Genomic DNA, 8,115 nt, shown 5'->3' on the forward strand with positions numbered 1-8,115 from the left:
CTACATGTGGGTATAATTCCCCTCTACCAGAGAGAAACATAGGAGTAAAATGCTGGCACAGGTCTGCCAGCACAAAGTTGGAGAAAGGTTTACAGTTCTAGATTCTGTAGATACATATAATTTCCAATATCTCCACTAACACACCACTCATTTCCTTAACTGTTCCCGCAGCAGTTTCTCAGCACATTTACCAGAACTGCCTCAGCTTTGTCACCTAAGCTCCCCAGTCCGTCTTGAGTGAAATAAATCCACTGTTTTAACCAGGTAAGTTAAGCAAAATAATTTTGGTAGAAACAAAAGGGTTCCTGATTTCAACTGGCAGGTCAGGGACAGTAAATGCAAACAGAAGATGAGTGACCAGCTGCTGGGGGTGAGGGTGACTGATGCAGAAGACAAGCAGACATCACAGCTATGGACTATGCTTTAGAGATTCATTGTTTGTTGGACAACACATTATTATCACAACATAACTGGATGTTGGATTCAACAATACCGAAGTTGGATCAGTCAGTGTTCCTGTGGAAGTACATGAACACTAAGTACTGTCACCATCCTTTTTCTGACCAGTCTTGCTGTCCTCTTACCCACAATAGCACTTCCCTTGTCATTTATCTTAAAAAAATACCAAAACCCATGACACAGGATGGCATAATCTCATCACCTCTTCAGTAAACTGGTGACAAAGTCCACCCTCAGCTTCCCGTAAAGCAAACACATCTGCTGTAATTCTCTTGATCAACACTGGACCTTAAAAACAACAGACGTTTCAGTTTCTCCTAGTACTTTCTCTTTCAACAGAATGAAAGAACAGAGAACAGATATCAGAATGCTGTTCAATACTGCAGCAAGTTGCAGAATCCTACAGCTTTTCCATCAACAGTTCCACTGCTCCCCCACCAGCTCATGGCCCCTCTCTGAAGAGCCCAAACACACCCCAGAATTGTCCAACACAGGCTAATGTGCAAGCCGCTGGAAATGGCACAGTGGCAGTGCCTTTCTGGGCAGCATCAGATGCTGAAACAGAAGCTGCAGCAGCAGATACCGTGTGAGAAACCTTCTGCCAGGATTTGGAGAGTGCTTGGCTTCCTACCTGGATCTATGACACGCAAATGAGTCACAGAACAAGGTCAAGCAAGCTGAAACATCTCATTAAATTTTGTTGATGCCTGTATCACCAGGAACTCCAGACAATGTAACTGCTTAATGTCACTATTGTATTCATGGAGGGAAAAAAAAAAACCCAGGATATCCACTGCCTAGAGTGGACAAGTGAGTTTTAGTACTAGATTGTAACTAAATAACTAACTAAATAAATAAATTCTGTATGTACATACAAATAAAAGAAGGAAGTTAAATTCTGGAGAGTGGGCAAAATTACATCTTCCCTGGCCACAGGTGTGCTGGATTAGGGACCAAATGGGAAGTTTGCACAACAGGTACAGACTAAAGCATTCCGTAAAAACACCTATTGACTATTCTGGTTGTAGTGACACTTGGCTGTGGTGAGGTGGAAAATCAAATCTGACACAGTCCTACTATTATTTCTAGCTGTTGCTAATTCAGGGTGCATAATTACCCTACACACATAAATTTGTGCTGTTAAGCATACAGTCAACTATATAGCTCAACTATTTAACAGCACTATCTTCAAATTTGATATGCCTCTGAGATGGACACTTAACAATTCTGATAATTTTAATCTCAGCCTCAAACATTGTTTCCCCCCACATCCAGAAGGGAATGAAACTCACTAAATATTGCAAACACAATAAGATGTCACAAAGTGGCAAACTACAACCCAAGACTGCACTCTCAAAACAGACACAATGTGGCAACACTCATTATCATCTTATATTAACACAAGTTTTATCCAAGTACTGAAACATCAAAATAGAATGCCAAATTTATTGTTCTCTGATTCTGCCATTTTCCGAGAAGAAATTTAATAAACAGTCTAACTAGAGCTCTTTAAAATTGAAAACATCCAATCTGATTGTACTTTTATTATTAAGTTGGCTCCTGCATGTCCTAGAAATCAATAGTGCATTTTTATTAACTCCACAGAACACAGCAACAGGCCTAGGGGCCAAACCCTAGAAGGCTGTACTGTCATTGTTTTTTCGAACATGAACATCTCAATATGGCAGATGAGGAAAATGTATTTAAAAATCATGTTTGAGAGGAGTGCTTGAGTATTTCCAAGTATTTGGAGTATTTCCAAGTCAGAAACACTCATTATACATGCTTTCAAGTCTAAAGATAGTGACTTACAAGACCTTGGTCTCCTCAAGTTTCAGTTGTTCTCAACAACAAAACTTCCAGTAAACCCATCCTATACAGAACATGTTTTACTACCTTAAAACCTTCACAGGATATCTTAAAGTGTGAATGAAAAAGCCAAACCAAAACCACTGTAAAAGACTGAACACCAGACTTTTGATACCATATACACTAGAGTATATGCACTAAAATAAGTTTTTTACAGAAAGAAATAATTCAACATTTTAAAGTATCTTTGTCCTAGTTCAGCTGCCAGAGGAAAAAATGTGTCTGTTTTTTATATCAAAAAGAATGGACTATGGAATTATAAAGCACCATCTCACAGCTATCTAGGCTCAAGTTCAATTCCCAGGCCAAATTAAACCTTCAGGTTTATTGTGAAGCTGCCTGAAAAGGAGTGTTGCAGGTAATGCTTTGGTTCAGGCAGTCAGTGATGTTTCAGGTTACAAAATGATTTCACCGACATACCCTCTGTTGTTTCAGTGACTGCCGGGGGTGTTCTGCTGCCAGCCCATGTGCAATTGCCTGCTCTCTCTGCCTGAGCAGATGTGGCTGCAGGAGAGGAATACCCGAAGGACACAGAGATGGTTAAGGGGAGAGCAGTGAGCAGCTGACTCCTGAACACTGAGCAATGTCCTTGCCTATCTAAAGGCAGGAATTTTTTTTTCATCCCTGAATATAACTAACAGAATCCTGAACAAAGAAAGATGATACACCAACCTGGGAATACGAGGGCACTCTGTAAAGTGAGGATCTGATATCCTGTCACCAGTTGCCACCAGATGTTGATACTCTAGAGGGAAGTACACAATAATTAATCATACTCCCAGAAGTCAAATTAGGCACCAAGAAAAAACGGTCCTCCCGACCCAGGAGAAAACCAGCCAAGTTCTGAAGTACAGCATTTTACTGTAATCTTGTCAAGATAGCAACATGTGCTATAATACATGGAAAGCACTGCAAGTAATCTTGTTTTTTCAATCCAGAGAAAAAAGCAGGTGAATGGAGTAAAGTCCTCCCCCCTTCTACACATACTGAAAACATCCTCCACCAAAGCAAGTATAAGCACATCTTTGAGAAGAAAACCCCAGCCTTTAAACATTCTTAGCAACAGCAAATCCACTACAATCCTTTATGGCCCTCATTGCTAATTATTATTTCAAAGTACAACATGCCTAACTTCATCTCTCAGACACTGGATAGTCAAGTAAATATCACGTATTTTCCTTACACATGTGAATGATGTATACAGGCACCATTTCCTCTCTCAGATGTACAATCTGCAATTGTAACACCTGGTCTCCAAACCCTGGATCACTTTTGTCACTACGCTTTATTAATATTTCACAGCCTTCCTCACGTGTGAGCAGAAAAACCAGACATGGAATTCCTGTGATCTTACTAATGCCACGTACTTTCCTACTTCTGTGCAATATTTATATTGCTCCACAGCCAAGACCACACTCCAGTGGCAGCACTGCAATGAAAACTTCCATTGAGATGATTCTTTGCACGAATTCTTAAGCCTTCTTCCAATAAATTACCAGTCTGAGGACAGTCCCCTATCGTGCTGGTGTAACCACAATTTTGATTCCTTTGTATGTGGCTGCATGAAAAATGCTTTCTGATGGATGCTGATCATTTAAGAAAATTATCTGGAGTATCATGTACTTGTTCCACACATGCACAAACCTGCACATAATGTGCTGGTAATGATGCGATATCATCACAAAAGCTGTGAATATACTGATATTAACCAGCCTTACACCAAGATCCAGCCCCCAGGGAACCTCACAAGAAACAGCTGCACTCCCACAGATGAAGGAAGGCACGCCTAAGTTCCTCTCTAAACTAAGAAAGATTTATGAAGCAACTTTGCCAATGTTTGTGGTATTTATTCCACAGTGACTCCATGGCACAATTGTTTTAAACTCACATTTCACTGCAGACTTAATAGATATATCAGGGACACAATATAGTGTGAGTCTGCTACAATAGAGCAGTTGATGAATAGCTTAGGAATTTGGGAGATGTGGGTTTTTTACAATTCAAAACGCTGGGAAGCAATTTGCTTTAGTTCTACTGTAAACTGGTCTTTAACAATCATTAAGTCATTTTGAAATATTCAGAATGAGTAAGCCCTGGCTTGTCATTTATTTCAGAGGCTCCATTTTAAAGTTTTCAATTTTTCAGCCAGGAAAACAACGAATAATGTGAGTAAAGAAAACCATTCATAGCATTAACCAAAGATGTTTAGGTTCCTTTCTCTAGTAAGAAAAAAAAAAAAAAAAAAAAAAAAAAAAAAAAAAAAAAAAATCCAAAAGAACAGTTAGTAGACCAGGTAACCAATCAAATCACATTGTAATTCAGCAGCATATTTCCATGTGCATAAACATACACCCAGGATTGGTGAAGCTTGTAGCATTGCCTATTAGGCAGCTGCTGAACAGTTCCAATGCAAGATGCTGCTTCCAGCTGCTTGTAACTTGGCCAGACTTTGACTGTTTGGGTTGAAATTTTCCAAGTTAAACGTCTGCCTCAGGCTAAATTTTGTTCCATGTGCTGTAGAAGTTACCTCTGAGTGAGGGGTGCAGAAAGAGGCAGACTGGGACTAGAAGAACTCAGCCAAAATACTTGAGCTGTTTTCAGAAGGAAAGCAGAGAAAATGCTGTCTCCCAATAGCAATAGGCATCTGGCAAACTTGAAAGGCTATCATGCTCTTCCATCTCCTGATGACAGATCTGAACCAGGGGTGGACCCCATATATTGGAGGTCCCTGTTTTGTTGCCCCCATGAAAAGTCCACCTGCATTTGGTCAAATGTCCAAAACCAAATCCCTCTGTGTGCATTTTCAGTAGGTGTTTGCTCGGCCACATCCACATTCTTCCCAGCTCCTCATTGTGACCAGACAACACAAGGGATATGAGCAAGTAACAGCAACACAGACACCACAGCCACGACCTGCCACCACTGGTTACCCTCAACGGGAGGCTCTGACAGCAGAGTCCCAGGTGTTACATTACAAATCCAGCTGATGAAGGACAGTGACACAAATATGCTACCCTAGGCTGCCTGTCTGCTTTTTGGTGCTTTTCCTAGATGAAAGAAAATACAGAAAATTACTTATGAAATGCAGTATTAAAAACATGATAAGCAAAGCAGAATTTAGAAATTATTAGAACTAAGTGATCTACAGTAACTAAAAACGTCTCCTAGTGCTCATATGCATCAATCTCTAATTAGATCAATCTGTATTTGCAACTGACCTGGTCACATTTTTTCCCACTGAAGCTTTGCTATAATTAACACACAAACTCCTCTTTTTGCCCTTGTTCTCTAGAGCATCACCACTCACTTTCAAACCACAAAGGAAATTATTTATTTTCTCTCAGGTTCTTATATGGTTCTCATCACTACAGTAATCTGTAAGATAAAGGATACTGTCATCCACATTTTTTAATAGGGGAAACTAAAATGGATTAAAGCAAAAAACTATGGACACAGAGCGAGACATTCTGACACTCAAGGCTTGTATTTCTAACGTGCTTAGACCTGCAAAACATCTTCTGTACACAGAGAGCAAACAGACACTCACTTATGTTCCAGATGGTTAAGTTTAGCCTAACTGTGAAGCAGACCCCAAGGACTCAGGCCAGGCTCCCAGAAAACCCAAAAGATCACAGGCAAAAACCTTTACATTTATGTGGAAATCGACGGCGAAGGACAGGGCTGCAAAATCTGATTCTCCAGCTGTCTCAACCCCAAAGCTGCCTCTCCTGTGCAGTTGTTTGCCTCTTACATGTTGCCTCCTCTCACTGCTGCCCAGCCAGGGAGCTGCTACACCTTGGGGGACGCACCTCTGGTCCCGAGCTGGCCAGGAAGGACACTGTCACATCCTGTCACAACCAACACCGTCCTCGGGCACAGGCCCACGGTGGACAGACGAGCCCGGCATCCTGAGCATTTGGCTTTGCAAACTTACCGACGAGGTAGGGCTGGGCACAGGGGAGGAGAGGCGGTAAATGTATAGAATGTATAGAGATCAGCGACATCCACTGGGTGGCAGGCATGTTTCACGGGATCCAGGTCCAGGGAGTATACAGAGCCACACATAACGAAAGCTCCTAAATACTGGGCTTGTTCCCTGTCTCAGAAGCAGCAATTCAACAGACACGGTAAAAAGAAAGAACAAAAAAATCAAAATCCCACAGAGAGAAGTTATCTATACTGCCTTGATTTTAGCACCAGGTTCTTTGTCCCCGGTGCTGGGGCACTGGAGCTGCCCTGGCACTCAGGGGTGAGAGCTGTGAGGACACACACTGTCCCATGTCCCCTCTGTAGCTGGGTGCACTCACTCAAGGTGAGTAGCAGGGACCCTGTAAGAGTCTTCAGAGTCTCTGCTGCACTAATTAATGACCAATAGCTACAGAGGCAAAGCCTTTAAACTCTTCCCCAATTTAACAAACTCAGGGGGGAAGGAAATTTTTTTGGACTAACAGCTGTAAACGAGTCCATGTGTGTAAGCAGCTAAACTTTAAAGTTGAAAGAAACATAAAAAGCCAGTATTTTCCATGGATTTCCACTTAGCATCTAAGCAGAATCATTTCAAAAGTTGCTTGGCTGGAGAAGAGGCCATCAACCACCAAATTTCAACCCGGGGCGTATATTTATAGCCGTGTCGCGAACTACATAAAAAGTACACTTATAATGGAAATGCTGACAAATGCAAAACTCCTGCAGCTAGCTGTGACAGGCTGACCACAAGCCCTCCTTGTGAGGGGAAAAGGCACCTCCCCAGCTCCTCTCTCAGCAGCGGGACAGCGAGCTGGGGCGGGTATCCTGCCCTGCCCTGTCCTAGTAGGATCCAGGCAACTCTCACTCCCCGTATTTCCCACATGTTGAACGAGCCACCCCCTGTTTTTGCCATAAACAACCGGAGGGCCTCTCTCAGCCGTGACTCACTCGGCAGGCTTCTCCTCCACCCCTGTGCGTGACTGCGGCGAGCGGGCCGCCAGCTGCGGCCGCGGAATGACCGCGGCGGGTCCCTCAGGGCCGCGGGGAGACCCGCCACACGGGCCCGGCCGGGGAAAGGAGCGGCTGAGGGGGGAACAGGCCCGGGGAGAGTTTTGTTTGTGGGGGAAGCGGCGGAGGGACGATCCAGGCCAGTGTGCCGAGGACACCCCAGTGTGACCGTGTCGTCCCCGGGCCCCCCCCGCCCCGGGACGGTGCCGGCCTTGCCCCCCCTTTTCCCCTTTTCCCCGGCCCGGCCGCCCCACGACGGCGGGAGAAGTGGCAGGCAGGGAGAAGTGGCAGGCAGGGAGAAGACAGGGAGGGCAGGGCGGCGGCGGAGGGGCAGCGGAGGAGAGGGAGGAGGTGAAGCCGGCAGGCAGGAGGAGGGAGCCCTCCCAAACTCCAGAAAGTTGGCAGCGCCGTCCGGCGGGACGGGGCTCCGCTGGCCGCCGCCCCAGGGAGCGCCCCGCCGCCCGGCCGGGCCCGCTGCCGCCCCAGCCCCTCCGCACCCTGCCGCCGCCCTTCTCCCCACACCTGCCATCTCCCCCGGGAGCCGCGGGCAGGGACCGCCCGGCACCAGGCGCTGCCGGCGGCGGGGCTCGAACCCGTGGCCCGCGGTTTCTCTCCCCAGCGCCCGGGGGCCGGCTGAGCCTCCCAGTGCCCCCGAGCGCGGGGCTCGGGCGGCGGGCGGCACTCACCGAGCGGCCGCGGCTCCTGCTCCCCGTCCGGGCGGCTCCCGCTGAGCGCTCGCCTCCTGTGGGCGAGGGAGGAGGAGCGGGCGAGGGCAGGAGGTGGAGACGGGCGGGGCGGAGAGCGCGGCTTGAG

At 45.8% G+C, this 8,115-nt stretch overlaps 1 protein-coding gene across 7 annotated transcripts in view; it reads right to left on the reverse strand.

Moving 5' to 3' along the window:
* ELF1 (E74 like ETS transcription factor 1) overlaps positions 1 to 8,110 on the reverse strand; it is an 87,259-nt gene extending 79,149 nt beyond the window's left edge. For 5 of the 7 annotated variants that reach the window (XM_083884781.1, XM_083884779.1, XM_083884780.1 and 2 more), the window contains exons 1-2: positions 7,989 to 8,078; positions 3,001 to 3,073 (exon numbers count right to left, since the gene is read on the reverse strand). The gene's annotated coding sequence lies outside the window, so the exon portion shown is untranslated. Of the gene's footprint in view, positions 1 to 3,000; positions 3,074 to 7,988 lie in introns of all 7 variants that reach the window. The other 2 variants (XM_083884783.1, XM_083884787.1) reach the window with 2 other exon arrangements.
* Between the last annotated feature and the right edge of the window lie 5 nt (positions 8,111 to 8,115).

This window comes from Zosterops lateralis (genome assembly GCF_965231275.1).
Source record: "Zosterops lateralis genome assembly, chromosome: 2".
NCBI classification, from domain to species: Eukaryota; Metazoa; Chordata; class Aves; order Passeriformes; family Zosteropidae; genus Zosterops; species Zosterops lateralis.